The sequence below is a fragment of the Gobio gobio genome, assembly GCF_949357685.1.
Source record: "Gobio gobio genome assembly, chromosome: 11".
NCBI classification, from domain to species: domain Eukaryota; kingdom Metazoa; phylum Chordata; class Actinopteri; order Cypriniformes; family Gobionidae; genus Gobio; species Gobio gobio.
The window spans coordinates 21208673-21233840 of record NC_137104.1 but is presented as its reverse complement, the minus strand read 5'-3'; the positions used below and the strand labels follow the sequence as shown (position 1 = coordinate 21233840).

At 38.0% G+C, this 25168-nt stretch overlaps 1 protein-coding gene across 1 annotated transcript in view; it reads left to right on the top strand.

The window, feature by feature from the left end:
• Nucleotides 1–25168, top strand: part of npr1a (natriuretic peptide receptor 1a) — a 150084-nt gene that overhangs the window by 2630 nt on the left and 122286 nt on the right. The window lies entirely within an intron of this gene.

The following is a 25168-nucleotide window of genomic DNA, read 5'->3' as shown; positions in this document are numbered from 1 at the left end:
GACCTGAGACTCTAACCAGCAACTTTCCGGTTACAAGTCCAACTCTCTAACCATTAGGCCACGACTGCCTTGGTTTGAGGTAGCTCACCTCATTTTTTCTGTCATAATTTATTGTTGCACTTTCAACAGCTACGTTCACACAGCAGCTTAATACAGTTGTCAATCCCATTTGGAGTACTAAATACTCTTTTGAAAAAGAAGTGTGCTCAATCATATTGAATGTGCATTTGTAGTGTACTTCAAATCATAAAAGTTTTTTAATTATACTTGCTAATATACCTTATTCACAGAAGTCAGTGCCATCATGAAAGCGAGACTGGGAGGGATAGACATGCATCTCTTCAGTGGGTTGTACTATTTTTTTATGTTTTTTTATTATTATTGTTCTGCTGACGAAACACTGCAAAAATATCTTTCCAAGAAATTTCAGTAGACAAAAAACTCCAGACAACATGAGTTGTGGAAAATTACAAGTGATCTAGGAGCTTTATACAGTTTTTACAGTGGATACCATTGAAAACATGGTAAGTCTATCTCTATCCCTCATGGCAATAGACTTGGTGCTGCTCTGATTAAGGTCTAGCTTTACCAAGTTCTGTCATGAAACTCTAGATGGCGCAGGCTGATAGCTGATACTTTCTTATCATTTTATGAGGTTTTTCAACATTAATATGTTCCCCTAGCCTGAATATTGTGCCCAAGTGGCTAGAAATTTTGATCGGTGTAAACCGAGTTCTGGCTGTCTTTCTCTGCCTTTGAGAAAATGGCAGCTCAGACGAGCTGATCTTGAATTTTCCTGTTATGACGTCATAACAGGAACGGTTACCTCTCTTTCCTCCGCCGAGAGAATTTGGCACGCCCATGCAAGCGCCATTTGTTTGTCCTCGAGAGATCATGGCTTGTGAACGAGTGAATGCTGGCAGTTTCTCAGTGTTTGGATGTACAAATTAAAACAGAAGTCTTTTTTTCAGTTCCTTCTGATCTGTGATCAGTGATTTCTGATGTGTAGCTAATTATTCAAGTTCACACATAACTTTATTATTTGTGCACACGCTGCGGCTTCTCTTTCTTCCGACAGAACGGTGTTTTCGTATTTTCTATCTTGTGAGTCAGTGTTTTTGTACGTCCTCGTCGAGTCTATCTGTTCTAAAATGTGCATACAGTCGTGAGTTTCTGCTCAACATCGGCAGAGTCACATCTTTAGAGATTAACCTCACGCACGCCGAAGCTCTGGCTGCACTGACCAGTCGGCCTTCAACATCACCGACCCCCAGTACTGCATCTCGCCCACAGTGGAGGCGCCATGATACGCAGCGCGAGATTAAGCAGAAGGGGGGTAAGCATGAGGGTATCGGGGCGAAGCTAGCCAGCTATCCCCACAATAAACTGGATTACATTTGATTACTTCGCTGTTGTGTCTTTGTTTGCGCTGTGTACTCAATGCGCGTCACTGACGCTTTTCATATGATAGGAAAATATCTAAAAATAATGCTATAATCAACACTTACTCGTTACTCGTTCATCTCAACAGCTGTAATGGTACATTACATGTGTTACAAAGTTGGTAGAATAAGGAGGAAGAGGGGCTCGGCGTGACTGGGACTCGTGTTTATTCAGAACTCTCAGATAAAAACAAAAACTTATCGTTCTTTTGAACCGGTTCTTTTTAGTGAACCGGTCGAACCAGTTCACCAAATCGGACTGAATCGTTCTAAACGGTTCGCGTCTCGAGTTAGCGCTGATCCATAATTTACTAAAGTTACTAACTTTCTGACATGAGTAACAGTCCCTCCGACTAGAAATAAACGAATAACCTGAAGTATATGCTAGGAACTACAACAGTTCACTGAACTGAGACGTGCTGAGAGAACTGATGAGAAGTGAACTCGGGTCCATCCGTCTCTCTGGCAGGCTCGTGCCTCGTAGACCTCGTTAAACCACGCCCCTCCGCTGATGTCAGCCAATCACAACAGTGGGTGGTTTTACTGAAGTTTCACAGCAGACACGCCCCTTGAAACAGGGCATTAAGCCAGAGGGCAAACATCAGTATAGAAAAAATGCCTTTTATTTCTAAATTATGACATTTTATGATGTAAAAATCATACTAACAATATAAGTACACCTCAGAATACATTATTAACATAAAATAAAAAATCCATGCCATGGGACCTTTAACTCAATTTGGTTGCGATGACATTGTTATACATAGCGCAGCTGATTGGTAGTTGTTGCATCAGCGGCTCAACATTCAAATACTGGTAGTGTATGCTGTTAGCACTCTGCAGAGCGCTTTCAGAAATCTTCTGAAATCGGCATCTAAGATAAGTGAACACTCTTTTTCTCCGTATCTCTGTGCATATTGCATGCTTTGCTTATTAATTCCTAAATGAGCAATCATAACAGTTTAAACTAAGCATCATGTTAAACAGTCTTGTGGAGTTTTCTAAACATATGCAGGTAATGCAGCCATGGGCCAATAGGGTAGGGGTAAGACGCATGGCCTGACAACTGCCACACCCAGACTTGTCCATTAGATTGCCAGACAGAGAATTGTGATTCCTCACTCCAGAGAACACGTCTCTACTGCTCTAGAGTCCAGTGGCGGCGTGCTTTACACCACTGTATCCGATGCTTTACATTGCACTTGGTGATGTAAGGCTTGGATAAAGCAGCTCGGCTATTGAAACCCATTCCATGAAGCTCTCTACAGACATTTCTTGAGCTAATCTGAAGGCCACACAAAGTTTGGAGGTCTGTTGCTATTCTGCGCACTGTGCGCTTCAGCATGCACTGACCTCGCTCTTTGATTTTACGTGGCCTACTACTTCGTGGCTGAGTTGCTGTTGTTCCCAATTGCTTTCACTTTGTTATAATATCCCTAACAGTTGAACGTGCAATATTTTAATGTGAGGAAATTTCAGGAATGGACTTATTGCACAGGTGGCAACCAATCATGGTACCACGCTTGAATTCACTGAGCCCTTGAGAGCAGGGCTGGACTGGTAATCTGGCATACCGGGCATTTTCCCGGTGGGCAGACGCACTTTGGGGCCGATACAAGGTTATTTATTTATTAAATTTTTTGCCACGGAATGGCCCATCATGCAGGGACAGCGGCCCATTGGTTTGTCTTCTGAATTGACAGGCCAAAGCGAGAGAGACCTTCCCTCCTCCATAGACTGTGTCCATATTAGGCGCTGTTTAAAAATTTGGGCGCATGAAACTGCAAAAGGCGAATATCCGCGCAACAGCGCTGCCGCTGACGAATGTGCGCTGCGTTTCTGCTTCTCTATGAAGTGATGAACTGGCACTTTGACTACGAATGTTGTTTTACAATCGTGTGATATGGGAACATTAAAGGTTCTGTGGTGAATCAGCTGAAAACAGCCATGTAAATACATCACGAGGTAATTTGGAAAACAGCAATACACACAACTACAAACTTGTCACTCTAGCACAACCAAATTCAATTGTTTATTATTATTTATTTATTTATTTTCGAAACCATATACCGGTAATGAGGAACATGATTTTACCTGTGACTACCATGCCCATACAGTTAAATGAAACTGACCTACAATTACTCAGTTAAACTGTCATTACACTCTATAAAAAAGGTTCTATATGGCACCAAAACTGGTTCTTGCCTCGTAATCATAGGGGAACCTTTTTTAGTGCTATATAGCACCAATTTTGGGGCTTCATTCAGTGGTTCTTCAGCGGTTCTTCAGAGGTTCCATATAGCACCTTAGTCAAAGAACCGGTGAAGAACTTCTGAAGAACCTCTGAAGAACCGCTGAAGCGCCAAAATTGGTGCTATATAGCACTAAAAAAGGTTCCCCTATCATTACAAGTCAAGAACCATTTTTGGTGCCATAAAGAAACTTTTTTTTTTTTTTTTAGAGTGTAGGGTAAATAAATTATAATTCAACAAAACAGCTTTAAAGCCTGGATCCCATGCATTAAAGGGATAGTTCACCCAAAAATGAAAATGATGTCATCATTTACTCACCCTCAAGTTGTTCCAAACCTGTATGAGTTTCTTTGTTCTGCTGAACACAAAAGAAGATATTTTGAAGAATGTTTGTAACAAAGCAGATAGAGCAACTATTGACTACCATAGTAGGAAAAAAAATACTATGGTAGTCAATAGTTGCTCTATCTGCTTTGTTACAAACATTCTTCAAAATATCTTCTTTTATGTTTCACGGAAGAGAGAAAGTCATACAGGTTTGGAACAACTTGAGGGTGAGTAAATGATGACAGATTTTAAAAGCAGTAAATTCACTTTAGCTCAAAATCAGTGGTTTACTTTCAAGTGCATTTCTGTGTGACAAAAGTGCAATATTACGTTTGTTATCTGCATTTGCAGTAAATTCGATAATATCCATCATTAGTTGTCCCTGTCCTAGATTTATTTATTTACTCCAATTTAAGGCCCTAACCCCAGTTAAAACATTCAAGAGGAACTCATGGGCCGGATGGGCTGGATTTGCCAGGGCCGAATTTTAGCCCCAGTCCAGCCCTGCTTGAGAGTGATCCATGCCTAGGTGCTTGATTTTATACACCTGCGGCCATGGAAGTGATCGGAACATCTGAATTCAATGATTTGAAGGGGTGTCCCAAAACTTTTGCCAATATAGTGTATATTCTTTTAAGTGGTTGTTTTTATAATCAGTTCAGTTATGAAAGAGACTGTATAATTAAACTCACAACTTGAACTTATACAAGTCATAGCTGATATGCGCTGTACTAAGAATGGAACTGCCACTTGATGTCATTGCATTGTGTGGGTATTTTATTTCAGTCTATCCTTAATGTTTGTGCTATTAATCTCTCTCAGTTTATGAAAAATATTGTGTGGTTGAGGAGTTTGAAAGGGGTTGGAATCAACATTTTCAAATGCCGAACAGTTTAGAATAAGAATAAAATCCATGAAAGGACAATACAATTTTTATATTTATTATATGGTTTTCTTTCTCTGTGGTTGCATGCATTATTCATTAATTGAAGAGTATTGACTTTGGTTGTCTGCCAATATAGATGTTTTATGATCTATTCTTGTCACCCTTTAAATGCGCTGGACATTTTGAGTCACACCTGGTATAAAAAATTAATATGGTTGTCAATTCTGAACAGTAGTTAAGTTTACGTGCAACCAAATAATCCATTAGTAATCAGACTGCAAATCTGAAGTCTTCATGTAAACACGTCAATCTATTTATTGTGTGATCAGCCGTGGAAGCCAGCGAATTTATGCACAGGCAATATAAAAAACAAAGAAGAGTATCCGGGAAAAAAAGGCATATTTTTTAAACATTTATAATACGGGTCCTCATGTTTTGCTTGTAGAGTTGTCACTATAGTACTTACGATTTCTGAACATCACTGACCTTCCACTGACTACCTTTTGCAACTATCTTGATAACTTCGGGTATGTAAAATCTGACTCCCATAAGCGCAGAATTGTGATGAATGTTGATCTAGAGTGATGTAAAAGTCGCATGAATTCGCAATTTGGCCATTTCTAATTATTGTAGGGGACTTGTCCGCGTTTACATGCGCATTTTTTTGTCATTCGGATTAAAATCATTCCGATTGAAAGATTCGGTGGACTGTTTACATGAGACGTTATCTAAACCGATCTGGTGTTTACATGTGCTGACTTTCAGTCAGAATAATTTTGTGCTCATTTTGTACACAGTTTGTCTGCCGCATCAGATTCGTAACGTTAGTATCGTGGATCAATAGTTCTCTGTTGGTAATTTTTATATTTATTTATTTTTCTGTGGGCGGACATGCAAAAGTTTAAACTAATGTATGTCCTATACAATGGCTATTTCAACAGCTGTGAATGATGAATGCAGAATCAAAATGAAACACAAAATTGAAAAACACAAAATTAACTATAAAATGCACCCAAATTATTAATAAAAACATAGGATGTACGGTGAAACAAGAATGAAAGCATTCCCGACGTGCTCCGCATACTAGTACTAAACGCATAGATATTTCAGATGATTAAGGAAAGATACCATAATCACAAGGTATAAATATAAACAAAAATAATTCAAGTAGACTGTGGGTAATGTTACTTAACCAATTTGAGGCAGTTGTTTAACTTTTTATATATATATATAACTATGTATAACTTACGAGAAACAAAATGTCGACACGTCCTTTCCAGCAGCTTGAATGTTCCCCGTTGCAATGGCAACTCTCAAAGGCCACCAGGACTTATACAGTGTTATAAAAGCTATTCATTATTCGTTGTAAAGTGTAAGAATCACCTCAGAAAAATGTATTCTTCAGTCAGGCGCAGTTGAAGCCCAGGACAAACGCTGTCAAGATGAGATGCTGTAGCCAGGCTATGTCTGTGTCATTATTCCAACATCATGTTCATAACATGTTACGACATAAAAAGTTTAGTACCTCAGAAAAATTAACTTTCCTCTCTTGTCAACAGCCTGGTGTGAGCGCGGCGCACGTTCTTCAGTTGTGGAGGTGCGCGCGCTATATATCACGTCACAGAAAGACGTACACTCAAAGTAATCGGATCAGGTCGTTTACATGGTGGAATTTTTCGCTTGATCAGTTCATGAAAAGGTTTATCCCACCCCTCTCAAACCGATTACAATTTCATTCGGTTTGGCCATTTTTATTCCGATTGAGGTGTTTATATAGAGCATTTTCATTCGGATTGGACTTATAAACCGATTACAGTGCTCCATGTAAACGCACCTAGTGTCTATGGTGGTATAGTAAACATACCTGACTGACTGAATGAAAGCAACCGTGTTTATCTGCTAATTTTTTTTTCTCTACTCACTATCAATTTCTGTATTTTCATTAATTATAAATCACAAACTAAAAAAATTAAATGCAGTCATTAGATATTTCACAGGCTGAATATGACAAATTACAAAAGTACACACTCCTATAACAAAAGAATAGATAACAAAAGAAGAACAACGTTAAATTTGACCGCTAATGCAAATATTGACAGAAATGTGACTGACAGGTTTATTACTAGAGCCTATAGACTTTTATTAAGTGCAGAATTATTACTCAAGTCTGTCTGCGAGCTGACACAGGTGAGCAAAAACAGGAAGCAGAAGCCCCCTGAGCTCATCTGTGCCCGAGGCCGAGAAATGAGTTCACTGAAGCACAGCTCTGGAAACAATTAACTCAGAAGAAATGTGAAAGCACTCTACCTTGTCCACGTGCCCCTGCGGGGTTTGACAGAAACAATTGAACATTTCATAAAAGTTTGTACAGGTAATAAAACCCTGGGAATATGAAAATTGGAGAAAGACACAAATGAAGAGAGAGAGAGAGAGAGAGAGAGAGAGAGAGAGAGAGAGAGAGAGAGAGAGAGAGAGATAGAAGTGATAACGGAATAAGTTTGAGAAAATTGTTGCCTCGCTGTTGGCGCCACACACCAGGTGAAAGAGGCATGAGAGTCAGGGGACTGAATAAAAATAATTAACAGACAGGTGGAGATTGATAGAAGTACAGCTGAGAGAATAGATACTTGCTTTTCTTCTCTCTCCATTTGTCCCCCTCACACAGTTTTAGCTAGTGATGGGGGTGGAAATTGATTTACTGATGCATTGTTATTATGTCTCATAATCCACAAGAAATTTTAACCTGATCTGTTGCACATATGTATTTATATCATGCAAAAGGTGCTTTTATACAGCACAATCAAACATACACTTGAGCCTTCAGATAAGGACGAATAGGCTGAATAGAGATGCATTTTACAACATAAAGAAATCCACCAGCCAGCATTGCATGTCATGAACTCTATATTTAATGGAAATATGTATTTTCAAGGCAATCATTAAATGGTAGCCCATTGCTGCCATGGAATAAAAAGGTAATTGCAACTTAATATATAACAATGATATATTTATTTTTTTGACATTTCAAGCATATATATCTTGGAAAAATGAGCTAACATCTCTCATTTGAGACTTTTTTCATTGAGGCTGTAAGTTTGTGTCACAATTCCAACTTTTTTCATTGAGGCTGTAAGTTTATATCTCGCAATTCCAATTTTTCAAGTTTATAACACAATTCTCATCATGCAGTGGGACTTTATATCTTAACTCTTTCCCCACCATTGACTTTGGCTTTCTGTATTTTCAATGTTATATGGTAGGGGGCGCTAGGACACATCTTCTGAAAGAGTACAGAATCTCCAGATCAAAACACAGGAGAAGCAGAAGCATATGTAAGCGATAGTGTAAAATATGTAAACATGTCAAATGTAAAATAACATGATCATCAACGTTAAAGGGGTCATGAACTGGCTTTTTTAAAAAATGTTATACTGTTGTCCAGTGCTGGGAGTAATGCGCTAAAAAGTAACGCGTTACTGTAATTCCACTACTTTTAGCAGTAACGCGCAACTAAATATTTTTTTTTTAATCAAGTAACGCAATTACAATTACTGTTTGTTACTCGCTTTACTCTCTTTTGTGAAAAATGAATGCTTGCAGACAAGAAGCTCAGAGGGTTTTTTTTCTTTTTTTATCCTCCCTATTACACATTGTTGCAGCCATTATAATAGTTAATTTTTGTTTTCAATGTCAAAGTAGTTATATTTCGTTTAGTTTCTTTATTAAGTTAATTTAGAAAAATGTTTGGAGCATTTTTTTGTTTGTTAAATTAAAGTTTTTGTTTTTTAAAGTGACGACCAATCGGCCAGCGACTGACAGCGAGTTAACCCAACGCTTTAGCCTCTCAAATCAACACTTGACTTGTCTTGCCTATACTAAAATCCATAGATATCAAACACTTCAAGCATCACAATGTTAGTTTAAACTACTATCACCACCACCACCACCACAGTAAAAAGGCATTTTTATAAGTTGAGGTAAGGCTTAATTAAAAATGCGATTTTTCTCAGCCTTTTGCTCAATTTTGCTTTATATGAAACGTAGTCAAGTCAAGTCAAGTCAACTTTATTTATATAGCGCTTTTAACAATGTAGATTGTTTCAAAGCAGCTTTACAGTGTTAAACAGGAAAATAATGCAGCATAATTTTAATCAGCTGTATAGCCATTCTGGAAACATTTCAAGTATCATATAGTGACAGTGTGGGCGTTAGATCAATAATTCGATCAGTAATTTAGTTTAAATGGTTAATTTAGTTTACATTTTTCAACTAAACATCGAAATTAAATGTAAATAATAATGTCCCCAACTGAGCACGCCAAGCCAGAGGCAACAGTGGCAAGGAAACCAAAACCCCATTAGGTGACCTAATGGAGAAAAATAAACCTTGGGAGAAACCAGGCTCAGTCGGGGTGCCAGTTCTCCTCTGGCCAATTAACAAACAGCGTATTATTATTATTATTCTGGCAGCTTTACAGCTCGGAGGTCATAATAGATCAGAATATTCGAGGGACCGGGGGCAACATGCTGGAGACGGGTTTATTGAGGATGATGTTGAATAAATAATTATTAAAGTGCAATATTCGAATGATCGGAGGCAACACGCTGGAGACGGGTTTATTGAGGATGACATATCGATTTAAGTATTATTTAATTGTAATATTCAAACAATCTGAGTCAACACGCCGGAGACGGGTTTATTGAGATGCCGTGTCGATGAGGCAGTTGCAGGGGGAGTCTAATCACGGTCTCTGCAGACACTTCGGGGTCCTGTGTTGGTCTTCTCTGAGCGCAGGTCCACCATCTGAACTGGATACGGCCTGGATCCGGCTGACTGCAGTAAACCTTGGGATAAAACAGAGAGACTATCATTAGCGTAGATGCCATTCTTCTGATGATGTCACGAGTACATCAGGTGTTATGGGAAGTGTTCCCGGTTCCGGCTGACCTAGTTAATGCAGCCTAACAATCATTTCATTGAAAAAGTGATTTTATGTGTATGCCACAGTAAAGAGATGTGTTTTTAGTCTAGATTTAAACTGACAGAGTGTGTCTGCTTCCCGAACAATGTTAGGAAGACTGTTCCAGAGTTTAGGTGCTAAATAGGAAAAGGATCGACCGCCTGCAGTTGATTTGGATATTCTCGGTATGATCAACTGGCCAGAGTTTTGAGACCGCAGTAGACGTGATGGAGTATAATATGTTAAGAGCTCGCTCAAGTATTGGGGAGCTAAACCATTTAGTGCTTTGTAAGTAATAAGTAAGATTTTAAAATGTATGCGATGTTTAATAGGCAGCCAGTGCAGTGTTGACAGAACTGGGCTAATATGGTCATACTTCCTGGTTCTAGTAAGAACTCGAGCTGCTGCGTTTTGGACCAGCTGGAGTTTATTTATTAAGCGAGCAGGGCAACCACCCAGTAGAGCATTACAATAATCTAACCTTGAGGTCATGAACGCATGAACTAACTGTTCAGCATTTTGCATTGAGAGCATGTGCCGTAATTTAGATATATTTTTAAGATGGTAGAAAGCAGTTTTACAGATGCTAGAAACGTGGCTTTCAAACGAAAGATTGGTATCAAAGAGCACACCCAGGTTCCTCACTGACGACGAGGACTTGACAGAACAGCCATCAAGTGTTAGACAGTATTCTAGGTTACTACTTGTGGAGCTTTTTTGTCCAATAATTAAAAATTCAGTTTTTTCTGAATTGAGTTGCAAGAAATTACCGGTCATCCAATGTTTTATATCAGCTATGCATTCCGTTAATCTTGTGAATTGGTAAGTTTCTTCAGGGCGTGAAGAAATATAGAGCTGAGTATCGTCAGCATAACAATGAAAACTAACGCCATGCTTCCTAATGATATCTCCCAGTGGTAGCATGTACAGGGTGAAGAGTAGCGGTCCTAGCACTGAGCCTTGTGGTACTCCATACTGAACTTGCGATCGGTGTGACATATCTTCATTTACTACTACAAACTGATAACGGTCGCATAGGTATGATTTAAACCATGATAATGCAATTCCACTAATACCTACATAATTTTCGAGTCTATTCAAAAGAATGTTGTGGTCGATAGTATCAAATGCAGCGCCAAGATCGAGTAACACTAATAGAGAGATACAGCCACGATCGGATGATAAGAGTAAATCATTTGTAACTCTGATGAGAGCAGTCTCAGTACTATGATACGGTCTAAATCCTGACTGCAAATCCTCACAGATACCATTTCTTTCTAAAAAGGAACATAATTGTGAAGACACTGCCTTTTCAAGTATTTTTGACAGAAAGGGTAGATTTGAGATTGGTCTATAATTGACTAAATCTGTAGGATCAAGTTGCGGTTTTTTAATAAGTGGTTTAATAATAGCCAACTTAAAAGTTTTCGGTACATATCCTAATGACAAAGATGAATTAATGATATTAAGAAGAGGATCTATGACCTCTGGTAGCATCTCTTTTAATAGCCTAGTTGGTATAGGGTCGAGCATACATGTTGTTGATTTAGATGATTTAACGAGTTTAGCCAATTCTTCTTCTCCTATAGCAGTGAATGAGTGTAATTTTTCCTCAGTGACACTACAATGCTCTGTCTGATGTGATGCTGTAGTAGACGGCTGCATGGTTAAAAAATTTTTCCTAATATTATCAATCTTACATGTGAAGAAGTTCATAAAGTCATTACTGCTGTGCTGTTTACAATCATCAGAAGTTGAAGCTTTATTTTTGGTTAATTTAGCCACTGTATCGAATAAATACCTTGGGTTGTGTTTGTTTTCTTCCAAGAGAGTTGAGAAATAAGCAGATCTAGCAGTTTTTACGGCCTTTCTGTATGTGATCATGTGCTCTTTCCACGAATTACGAAATACCTCTAATTTTGTTTTCTTCCAGCTGCGCTCCATTTTTCTGGCTGCTGTTTTAAGGGCCCGGGTGTGCTCGTTGTACCACGGCGTTGGACTATTTTGGACAAAAAATTCTGGGGGGCATAACATTTTGTGAAAATTATGAAAAATGCTGGTGGTTGCTGGCAACTTTAAAAAAAAAACTGGTGGTGAAATAGTCAAAATTGCGCGCATTTTTTACATCTCCCAATTCTGATTATTTCTCAGAATCGGGTGATGTAAAGTCGCATTGCGCAATATAGATACAGAATTGCGTGTTATAAAATATATAATTACCTTTTTTTTGTGGAAATGGACAGGTTATGACACATCCTAAAGTTGATCAGCCACAGAAAGCAAGATATCTACTATTTATAATGTACTATGATTTGGGATGCAATAATTCTGTTTGTGCGTAGGTACTATTTGGGATAGATAGTATGTAAATTTGAATGCAATCAAAGTCTGTAGATGTGTGTACCGTTACTCTAGACAGCATGTCTCGCCCTCGAGTGCCAGTAGATGCAACAAATGCCTTTCCTATCTTGCATGATGTACCCAAGAAATAACTGCAGTGTGCCTGAATATTGACTCCATATCTGTGTGAGTAATTGCTGTCTCTTTAGAGTGATAGCAGAGCAGGGAAAGAAGAGTGAGTGTGAACAGTCTTTAGCTGGGGCGCTCTGGGCTCAGACAGGGTCTAAATCTTCAGCTGCTGTTGCCTGAGTGTGGGCGATTTAAATGGGTTCAGACATTTGAGGAGAGGCTTGTAGATGTCCACCAGAACATGGCATCCTTTCAATAAGGACAATAAGGCATCCTCTGCACTCCTTGATCTCAGATTTTCACACACACACACTCACACACAAATGCATGTAAACATGCATTCAGACACAATCACACACAAGCCTCGGACTTGACATGAACGTAACGTAACATGAAAATTATAGCATCTCAGGATAACAGTTTTTTTTGTTGTTGTTTTGAAATAGAAAAAATACTGCTCATAAAACCTAACATATGAGATCATCTTAAATGTAAATCTGTCTTAATTATCTTTGGCTGTTGGCTTGTGCTTATACCCAGTGTCCTAATAACATTGTATTTGTATTATTATTATTATCTCACATTTACAATTACAGATTTTAGCACTATGAGTATATATTATTAAAAATGCGCTAAATAATGGTTCGGCAAATATCGAGAAGCATTTTCCTGTAAAAATAAGGGAAATAAGGCCCATTCGTATTTCCACATGAACAAAATCCCTTGTGACTTTTATTCTTCTTGGCTATGGTTTATGGTTTTATTTTGGCCTGTATGACTCCCGTTACTTTTATTGACCTTGTCACCCTGCCATTTCTCCTTGTGAGCATGCAATCAATCAATTTGCAGGCTTAGCTGGCACGGGGGGGGGGGGGGGGGGTACATTTGAGAAAGATACTTGCGATAATTTGCCCTGATCATGAAGTCATGCTGTGCGCGTGCATGCGTGCGTGTGTGTGTGTGTGTGTGTGTGTGTGTGTGTGTGTGTGTGTGTGTGCGCGCGCATACACATACACACATATACACGGAACAGGCATAACATCATGTGAAGTGAATGACACTGAAAATTTTAACATATACTAATAACATACTAAGAATATAAGAAAATATAACCGAAATGAGTTACCAGAAATAGTGGATTAGAATAAAATAATTGAGCAGACAATATTAATAATAGAAGTCATGCTTCCTGTGTCTTTACTATGGAAAATTATTATATAATGTTGAAATTAATATGAGCTAAGATTAATAAATGCTGTTGAATTCTTGTTAAATTTTAGTACAACTTAAGTAGTTAACTAATGTTAACTAATGAAACCTTATAGTAAAGTTCTACCGAATATATTGTAAAATATTCAAAATATCAATCAACCCTAGTTTCTCAGCATGCATCATGCCATGCATTACATACCTGTTATGTATGCAAATGTCACAGCATAATTTTCATGACATTAGAGTGTTTTTTTTCACAGGAATGATGCGTTGTTGTTTTTCACAATTGTCTTTTTTGCCGCTTTCATGAGGTCTTCACGGAGTAATGTGTTATGAGTGTTAGAGCTTGGAGGTTTGGACCGGTCCTGGTGGTTTATCAGAGCCAGCAGTGCTGGTAAGCCTCATTGTGAACGTCAGTGCTCTGGCTGAGAAGTAGGCGTAGAGCTAATTCAAACAGCATGGTTTTGTCCAAGAGCTGGATTACATCCTGAATTTGTGCCTTTCGTGTCAGTGTTTACCCCCAGAGCACTGTTTACTAAACCAAAGCTGCGATTTGTGCGGAAAAAGAGAGAATGAAAAAGAGAAATACACCAGTATATAGTATCCTGAGGGAAGTTGTGATCTTATCACCTATAATGGTGGAAATAGATCAATTCCATTATTGTAATTACAAACTAATGATGGTCGCATATGTATTTTTTCCACATGGCAACATGGCTGGTTTAGTGAAACCAAGAAGGTGAACAGTTGCTGAAAGTGGTTGTAAGTAATTGCTAAGGTGTGTAAAGTGGTTGTTAGCGTATTGCTAAGTGATTGCTAGGAATTTCAGAACTTCAGGTTTCTGGCCCAAGTCATGAAAGACACCTTCAGTTTCTTTATGATGTTGTGCAGAACTTCTTTTTTTCAGTTTCATTGTCAGGTGAAATAAAAAAAACCAATAATAATTATACATAAATAATAATAACAATAACTATAATATTATTATTTGATTGCTATAATTATTGATATACAGTGAGGAAAATAAGTATTTGAACACCCTGCTATTTTGCAAGTTCTCCCACTTAGAAATCATGGAGGGGTCTGAAATTGTCATCGTAGGTGCATGTCCACTGTGAGAGACATAATCTAAAAAAAAAAATCCAGAAATCAAAATGTATGATTTTTTAACTATTTATTTGTATGATACAGATAAGTATTTGAACACCTGAGAAAATCAATGTTAATATTTGGTACATTAGCCTTTGTTTGCAATTACAGAGGTCAAACGTTTCCTGTAGTTTTTCACCAGGTTTGCACACACTGCAGGAGGGATTTTGGCCCACTCCTCCACACACATCTTCTCTAGATCAGTCAGGTTTCTGGTAACAAAATCTTCTCCAAAGATTCTCTATTGGGTTTAGGTCTAGAGACTGGCTAGGCCACCCCAGAACCTTTATATCTTGAGAACCTTGTCTCTCACAGTGGACATGCACCTACGATGACAATTTCAGACCCCTCCATGATTTCCAAGTGGGAGAACTTGCAAAATAGCAGGGTGTTCAAATACTTATTTTCCTCACTATATATATATATCAATAATTTTATATATACTTAACTTTATCTTTAGTTAGACCTCCGCCTTAATTTAACAGACTATCCCATTTTATTATACGTATGCAGGGTACTTATATTAAGTACATAAATATGTAAATGTATTTGTAGTATACTTAGCATAAAATAAATGTATTTCACATACATCAGTGTTAACATCAAAGTTTATTTGACTCCACACTCAAGAGTGTTAAAAGAAGCTCTGAAGCAGTGTTAAGTTTAATGACATAATTACGAGATTAATTAAAGCTGTAGTCTACGATGTTGAAAATCAGTTGAGAAAGCCTGAATTTTTAAAAAACTCATCCCGCCCCTCCACACGCACACCCCTCCCCTCTGTGCGTCACTCCAACAACAACGTCACTCAGTCAAGCAGGAGTAAACATCGGAACAGAGATGTACCATGTGCTTAGTCGCTTCAATCTAATGACCGCGCTAATGACACATCATATGTAAAGTTGACTTTCGACACTTGAACTTAGTTGCTTCATCAACAATTCAATGTCACCATTGTCGTAACAAAATAGCTCAGAGGCACACGTTTGAGTTCACGCCCACGCAAGATTAGCAACACATGCAATGTTCTATCGGATCGAACAGAAAACCGCTAACGTTAGGACTATTGAAACAGTCAAGAAATATAATTACTTTGACCCGTGATAGGCGATGCTAAACGGCTAACATTCCAATGCCGACCGGCAGCATGATCATGTTGTCAGACTGATAAAAAGCTATTTATGTAATACACCACACCATAAAAGTATAAATAAATGCATACCTGCTCAACAAAAAGTCAGCGTCGGTTTTAAGTCCAAGGTTTCTCTGAAGCTTCCTCAAACGGGCAATGGTGGACCCTATATTGATTCGGCTTTGAGTCCGGCGTTCTTCACTTTTTTTTTTTAAATCTCTGCTCTTTCCTCAATTGACTTTCTCTTTCTTCCAACCTTGATTGTTGGGGCGAGCAGGGGCCGCTTTCTGATGTCTGTTTGTTGGTTTTTCTCCATTGCTGAGTTGACGATGCCTACTTGCCAGCAAAATTTCATGTCGCAGGAGGGGGCGGGGTGGGGTGCGGTCGGGGGGAAACGCGAGTGGAGCAGGGATTGGATGAGAGCAGTTAACCAATGTAAGCTGTCCGGCCGGACAGCTTACATTGGTCAATTTCTCTGCGGGTGTACACCCAATAGAGTGAATGGATTTTTTTCATTCTTTTTTCTCTTCATATTGTTCGGATTGTACTGTACAACCATAACCAGCATCTAAACGAGGTTATTAATAATGAACAATCTTTGAAATCGTAGACCATAGCTTTAAGTGATGATTGAGCATTAGTGGTGACACCTGATGTTAACAAGTAGAATCACTGAAGGAAAGAGTCACCATTTTTATCATGTTTATTTTAATTGGGCTCTTGACCTCCCTTGGTTTTATAACATTAGTTTTTTGTCTGGCTGCTGTAACTGATTCATAGCAGCCATACAAGTCCAGAGAAAATGTGATCAGGTGTTGTTGGTTGTGTTTTGACATAATCCTCATAAGCTGGATCACTGATGTCATTTAGAGCCTAATCTTTGAATTAGGTTTACTTTATTGATTACAGCAGCCCTGTGATTCTACAGCATAAGAACTGGTGTTTTCAATATAATCAGAAGGATTTTAAAAAGTTATTCTGTTCAAAAAAGGTTTGAATCAAGAATGAAGAGACATCAAGAATCAGCGTATGAATCTCAACAATGGTGGCCATCAAAAATCTTTTTGCAATGCATTTTGGGTGTGCCAATCAAAACTCACCCATGGCTCCCAGCATGCATAGCGCCATGAATAAATTATAAGTTTAATTGTTTAGGAATTTCTTTTATTCTTACCATTTTTTTTTCTATTTTTGCTGTTTTATGTGACTTTTTAGTAGCTTGTTTTGTGATGTTCAGAGTTAATCTGTTTATCTGATATGCTGTCTGTCACCATTGTTGAGATTCATATGCTGATTCTTGATGTCTGTGTGTGTCTAAAGCAATAAAGTAGATGCAAACTTTTTTGTGCAAAATCTCATGCTGCAATATCACAGAGCTGTTGTAATCAATAATGTAAAATCAACCCATAAAATTAGAGATTGGCCTCAGAATTATATTAGTGTTAGTGTATCAGGTCCACTAAATGATGATTACATTAATAATGTTAAGCAAAACATAATCAACTCCTGAACATATTTTATCTGTGCCTTCTTTGCCATAACAAAATGTGTTTTCTAAACAGCCCAAAAAAAATACAAATAATAACGTTATAAAATCAAAGGTCAAGAGCCCAATTAAAGCAAACACTCAAAAATGGTGACTCTTTCCTTCAGCAGTTCTGCTTGTTTTCATCAGGTGTCTTCACTAATGGTCAATCATCACTTAATTAATCACTTAATTATCTCATCAAATTTAACACTTCTTCAGAGTTACTTTTAACACTCTTTAGTGTGGAGTCAAATAAACTCTGATGAGAGTTAATTTAATACTGGGGTTTTTGCTGTAGGGCTGCTTTAACAAACACTAGTAATGGTAGAAATTATGCTTCCTGTGTCTTTACTATGGAAATCCTGCTTCCAGACTCTTGTTCGTGCACGTCTGTGTCTGGAGTTTCTATTTAGGAATTACCTCAGAGATGGGCTGCGCTCCACACGGCACTTCAGCTGGACTAACACTTTCACAATCTCCTTGGCTGCCATGATGAACTCCACTGAAAAGGAACCAGGTTGTTTCTATAGCGACAGGGAGCATCTGTCCAAATGCACAAATACAAGTGGGCGTGACAAGACCTGTCACCTGTCGACTGAATCGTATGTTTTTGTGTTACTTGGAACAGAGCTGTCAGAAAAATAAGCACATAGACCAGACGCCCACACACAGACCAAACTAACGCACCCACAGATAGGTACCACCCATCCACTCACAACAGAAATTCTTTTGCATGCCTCAATGCCCACACATAAAAACGCACAGTCTTCATTATCACGGTGGTAACAAAACCGCAGCGTTATATGAACACCTAATAAAACCATTGATGCGTTTATCGCTAAGATCTTCTCAAGAAAACGCTAGAACTTTGCAGGAATGTTTCTAGGTGCTGTATTTAGAGGCAGTTTACATCACACCATTTTCAACTAAAAACAGAAAACGTATGTTTTTTTACGAGTTCACACTTACATCAAATTACATGCGTATTACATGCTCAGTCTATAGAGTAGTTTTTCATTACAAAGTGACATCGCCAACTACTGGCCTGACAGCAGAATACAACGTTTTTAATCGTTTTCATGGATCCATGTGAAATGGGGATTGTTTTGACAACGTTTTTATGACATTGTTGTCGTGTAATCGTACCGTTAATGTGACGCTGAGCTGCCGTAACTCTTGTCTCCAATGTAAAGGGAAAAACAGCCAGACCAAACCAGCTGTAGCATGATAAGTGTGAACTGACATTTCCAGATCTCAGCCTCTGGACTGTAATTCATCAAGAACGCGTGGCTTTCATTGGGGCCTGTGCCAGCTGTACCACTGAGCTCCTGTCAGTCATTTAGCAACAGCTGCTATTGATGGGTTGGGTTGGTTGGTGATGTTCAGCAGGATGATCCAGGCATCACACATTGAGGTGTTGACGCCGTTCTTCAGAAACATGTTCTTGTGTCACACTTGCTGCTCTTGTATCTGATAAGACATGTCTTGTATAGATTAAAGGGAGCTGTCATCATCAGCTCAGCCTAGTGTTGATCAAAACTTTTTTTGTCTTTTTTAAGGAAGTTAACAATGTCCAGCCTAGTCTTTTTCCATACAATGAATATGGATGGTGACTGTAGTTGTAAATTCTTGCATGATTCATTGAAACTTTTGCCTTTGAGCCTAGCTCTTCATTTTGGTTTATGCTTCTGCATAATGCACCTTGGCACATTTTCAATACACAAGAGAACCAGTGGAGTTTGTGTGCAGTTTTTTTTATTTTTTGGTGTATGCAAATGCTTTCCAGAAAACCATGCCAAGGTTTCTTTTTGAGCATCTGTTTTAAGAGTCTGTTCGTTCAGTACAGGCCTGTGTCCAAATAAATGGAAGCATGGCATTCAGCTAAATGTTCATCCGGATGTATATCTGCATTGACCATTGAATAACTGGCTGAATTTCACCATTGCAAACTCATGCTACCAATGCAGAGTTTAGACATACCAACAAGTTTTGTAGACTTTTCAAAATGCTTACGCTACGTCTGACGAGCGTAACTGGTGTGCAATCAGACGTAAGCGTTTTGAACTGCGAGAGGCGTTGAATTCAGGAGACGGTCCGGTGGAAATTAGGAATTTTACTTTATAAAGTTTTAAATATGGATATTTTCCTTACACAAACGCATCGCTTCACTTCAGAAGGACTTTATTAACCCCCCGGAGCTATGGATATAGATGCACTTTTATGGACTTAGATGCAACATTCACTGCCATTATAAAGCTTGGAAGAGCCAGGACATTTTTTAATATAACTCTGTGTTCGTCTGAAAGAAGAATGTCATATACAGCTAGGATGGCTTGAGGGTGAGTAAATCATGGGCTAATTTTCATTTGTGGGTGAACTAACCCTTTAAGTAAATACGTAAATGCGTTTTCAAATGCGATAGAGCATCAACATTTTAGTGCCACTAACCAGACATGCCGCGATATGTTCAGTAAAAAAAAAATTTGACAGATTCATACACTTTTAGTGCCACTCACAGTACATTTCATTTTGAAAGTGTTGAGAAATGTGCAAGAAGCAATGTAATATAATTTTGCAGAAATGTCACCAGAGGCACGCTGTTCCAATGAGACTGGATTGAAAATTTCAATTCTCAATACTAATTTCGGTACTTTTAGCTTTTATTTACCTGTGTGAAAATTAAAAAATATATATTAAAATGAAAAGATTCATTGTTAATGCTAATAATAATTATAAGTAAAAATATCAAAACATTAGCATGTAGCCTATTAGTCTGTGTACTATATAATATGTATGATCTTTGGTTATTATCAGTCATTGCGGTTTCGGATTCAATCTTTAAATATGGTTGTCACGCCCAAACCTCTGCAGTGTTTGCTTAGCAGTATGAAAAATAAAACTTGAAGTTGAAATTGTGAATCGTTTATATTAATCGCTTTATAATAATTGAAGCTGATTACTTCACAGTTCAGAGCAAACTCAATGGCATGTGCACTGTCACAAAAACTACCAATATAATTAATTAAGCTGTCTTCACTGCACAATGTCTGCCCAATCTCTTATTGACATTGGGCCCCATTCATTAAACTTTCAGAAGTACATGAGTAAATTTGTAGTAATTTGCGTTTAAAACTGAATTTCCCAAAAAGTCTCCTACAGATTCACAAACACTTTTTTAAACATCTGATTTGATCATTAAACGTGTGTATGTTAATGAATTCCAACCATTTGTAAATAGGCCGCACGTACACACTCATCCACAATTAGCATAATCCCTGTCCATGAGCTGTGGAATGTTCTGGACTCCCTTCTCAAGTTTGGCTCCAGTATATAGCATAATTGCTAAAGAGTAGGGGTGTAATGACTCCCTCATGTCACGATTCAATACACATCACAATACTGAACTCCCAATACGATATTATTGTGATACTCCAAAACATATGGTGAAAGGTTAACAAAAAATGCACTGTTGATTTAAAATGCTAAATTTGGTACTATATGGGGGTGGAAATTAACAGGCTTGGACTTGGTGCTGGTAAGGAAATGCACAGGACAAATGTGAAACTGAAAATATTTTTTAAAATATTTTATATTTGATTCAGAAGCTGAAAATACAGAATTATTTTAGACGAATATGCTTGCACTCTGTCACTAACTAGATATATTTAAAATAAGGTAGGCCACTTTTTAATGGTAACATAAGACCATCAGGACCTACAAATATGCAGTGTCATCAGTTTGCCTAAAGGAACACTGAACTTTCGAATGTTTTACATACAATTTACATGTGTTAGGGTGCAGGGGTAAATTTCTTTTGTAACAAATAACATTTTGAAAATGCAAACATTTTCATGAATCCGAAAATTTACGTCAGAACGGCTTTACTAGCAATTTACACAAAACATTGTTCTGCTGGTGTTTCATGAATGAGACCCATTGTATTTACACTTTGTTGGTTTTTATGAAGGGATTTGCAAGCATGCAGAACTCAATGGGCTTGAGCTAGCTGTGTTGCGTGAATTCTGAGTAACTTTAACACCTCTGATTGGTCATTGCAATCACACGCTCAAAAGAAACTCCATAATGCTTCAAAAAGACGTTGTAAATAGAAACCTTTGACGCTTGTCATAGAGCGCGCAGGAGGGTTTAAAAGCAGCGAGCTACTCGTAAACAAAGAAGCTGGGGAACAGCGGTTTTTCGAATCTGGAGTTAAGCTTTTCTTTGAGAAAAGAACAAAGAACGGCACTGAAAGGAAGATGTGTTCAGAGTTGTGCCAACCGGATACGGCAAAAGTTTAATCTATCAACTAGCTCCGCTTCACCTTCTTCATTGCTCTGGTTGGTTGTAGCGATATCCTATTGCATGCTGAGGGAATTTGAAAGACAACCGTTTATCCCGCCCCTTGGATTGAGCCCTGCCAATGGTGTGTTCCCAGACCCAACATCTTGATGTGGGTCTGGCTTGTCTCTAAGTATCAACTTGGACAGACCTACTCATTCTTTAGTAATGCTGTGAAAAGTACCCGTACTTCGGTACCAAGCAAACATTTCGCCTATAATCTTTGTCATTCATCAAGTCTGATAAGGATGTTCCTGACTCACGTTCGGGGAGTAATCAGGCAAAGACTGCAGTTTCAGTCATTTCCCATAAAAGAGGCCATCTGTTGCCTCCACGGACTCAGAAAGAGCTGATGGTAATTGTGCCCAGTTGTTGCGACAAGTAGAGTTTGTTACCCTGTTTCACCAGACGGCTTTGTAAACACAAGGTGACTGGCACATAAAAGCAGCCATTGGCGTTTCCGGTCTATGGCAAAACCCCAAAGACCCATGGGAGGCTCACAGAAAGTAGAGGTGCCTTCTGTGCAAGCAGACAATCTGGAGTTCCAGTCAGATCTGATTGGAGGTGTAATTCATCAGAGCGACTCGCCCCTCATGCCACCTGAGCACAGCCCTGGGTCAGTGGCAAATTGCCTATTGCATGTCTGGAATGTTCTGATTACTGAAAAGCTTCCGTAACAACAGCTTTTCTTCATTATACCGTAAATGCCATTATAATGTCACTGTGCACCTTGTGCAAATTTTTTGCCCTTTAACGATTAGGGATGGACTATTATTAAAATTCTGGCCGATACGATAAGCCAATAATTAGTTTCATGTTATGGTCAATAATGAATTAGTTCTGTATTCTTTTTGTATCAATAAATAATAATATACTAAAAACTACATTCAATCATTTTAAAATTAATTTAGGCATCACAACATTATAATGTACAGTATGAAAAGGTTCATTTTGATATTTGCTAAAGGTTACATTTAACAGTGTTATTAATGTTAAGTATTTAAAAATATATATCTTTAAGTGAGGATTAGAGAGCAAAAAATAAATATAAAAATACAGAAAAATATTTCTCAATATCGACCAATACTGATAAACAAAATCTCTAATCCGAGAACTAATGTAGTAGCTACCGATATATCATGCATCACTAAAGAAGTAAAAAAAAAAAAATGGATACAGTTAAAATTAAGATTAAAATGAAGCCTTTTAGCATGCCATCTTTTTTGGAAAGTTTTAATTGAAATCGATTTATGTCCATTGAAATCCATTGTGAATGTGAGATTTCCCTTTTGCAAAAGATTGTTTCAAGGCCATACTTATGATGTATGTAGCATGGGAGTCAAACATTACTCAGCCGCCCACCAAGCAGGTTTAATTAACTCAAAGTTTCTGTTTTCCTTGAAAGCTTGAGGCTTTTCCGGTAAATGTCTTTGTGGATCATTAAATCTGTCTGTCTGACACTGGACAGCTATTCATCACAGGGTGCAATGAATGACATTCCCAGGGCATTAGAGCATCAACCACCTTAAAAGAGTGAGAATGCAGAGGACAGTGACAAAGGCAGAATAAATATTCTCTCTTACAGTAATGCTGACGCTCTTCGGCTACACACTCACGTTCATAACAGCCAGTTAAATATATCTCCTACATGCCTGGGCACGCTTGTCACAAACCATTCTCTTTAATCAGGATCTGTGACAGGACTTCATTAAGAATATGAAAACTGACATCTCAGCTGCGGGATGAAAAGCATCCGTTTGGGCCAAGTTTGCATTTTTATTTACTCTGAATTATGGTTGGTAAGGCATTAATACGTTTGTATTGAGGCATTAAGACTGTACATGACTTGGTACAAACAAAATATTGCGTAAAATAGCATATTATAGTGTGTTTTTCTAAAGCCATATGACCGCCTTTCTTTTTCTGATCACAAGAAACGTCATGTTTGTGCTTGTTTCTATAATGGAAATGAATTCAAGCTTTAAAAAAGGATGCAAAAGTATTATAATGCAATGATCACATGCAACTCATGCCATATATTTCAAGTTTTCGGAAGTCATATGATAGGGCTTGGTGAAAAACAAAACAAAATGTTATTTATTGCATGTATTTTGCTGCTTATTAAAGTCACCATGAAATCAAAATGGAACGTTGCAGTATTTATAGCCTATACATGATTTATCTGCGCACATCATTATTTTTTAAATGCCAATGGAAGTGTATTTCAAATCAGTCACTTACTATATGACCATTAAGATGTTGCCTTAGAAGGCAGCTCATGAAGTATTGGTACCAGTGTTATTTTATATAATTGGGATACTATTATAGTTTTTTTATAAATATATATTTTGAACCATTTTTCATTTTAGCTAGTATTTTAGTAATTTTGTTGTGTTTTTGTAGTTTTGATGTTTTATTTGAGTTTAAGTTTATTTACGGTGAACGTGATTTCACCAAGTGCAACATGTTCCTGGAATAACATTCCAATCAACCAATTGGATTTGAAGGTTACGTTTACAGTTTATGTCAAGTGTTGCCTTACAACCAGGGTTAGGTGCTTGTACATCCGTGTTATTTACCTATCATTTCCTTCTGATATTAGGGATAATTTATGGGTAGGGTTAGGTTTAGGGATAGGGATAGGGTTAGGACCATTTTTGGACAGGAATGTTGCTCCAGGATTAACAAAATATGTTCCAGGAACATACTGTATCTTACTTGGCAAAATCACAGTGATGGTATGGTGTTTTCTCATGGGTGGGTAGTGTTGGCACGCTGGCGCTCACACTGGTAAAGCTCCTCTATAATAAGGAGCTATCAAAAAAGACCCTGACAATACTCCCCCAAACATTAATCTGTCAACACTGACTTATATAAATAAAGATTTGGTCAGCAGAGTTGGCATATAAAGGCTTGTGTATGGCCTGGGAACATAATTATTGTAGGGGAGGACAGTGCTTGATGTAAAAATATTGTGTTTGGTATTTATATCTTTTGTTCTGCTGTTAGGTTTTTTGATGCAAGTTCTCACAGGGGCCATATACATGGCAGGTCTGTTTGATTTACAGACCTTGATTCAATTATTTTACCTTTGGCTGGTCATTTGAGGTCTACTCAATCTGATTTGATCTGACTACAGGAGAATAAATATGCAAAAAGCTGTTTGCGTGAAGGGACTCAATATGACGAGAAAACAGCGACACCGTGAAATGACAAAAAGAAGAAACGCGGAACAAAACAATGAGAGGTGATTTTTTTTGTCAGTCAAGTCATACACTATTCCCAGCCCTGTCTTCTTGCATTAAATATGACTAAGAAGGAAAAACAAAACTAAATCAAATAGTTCCCAGCAGATGTGGGAGGTCTGCTGTGCCAACATCATTTAAGGGTACAAAGAGATCATATTAGATCATTTTATGAAAAGGGAGTTTACATGATTACCAGCACTGGCTAAATTGTCAAATGCTATTTCTCAC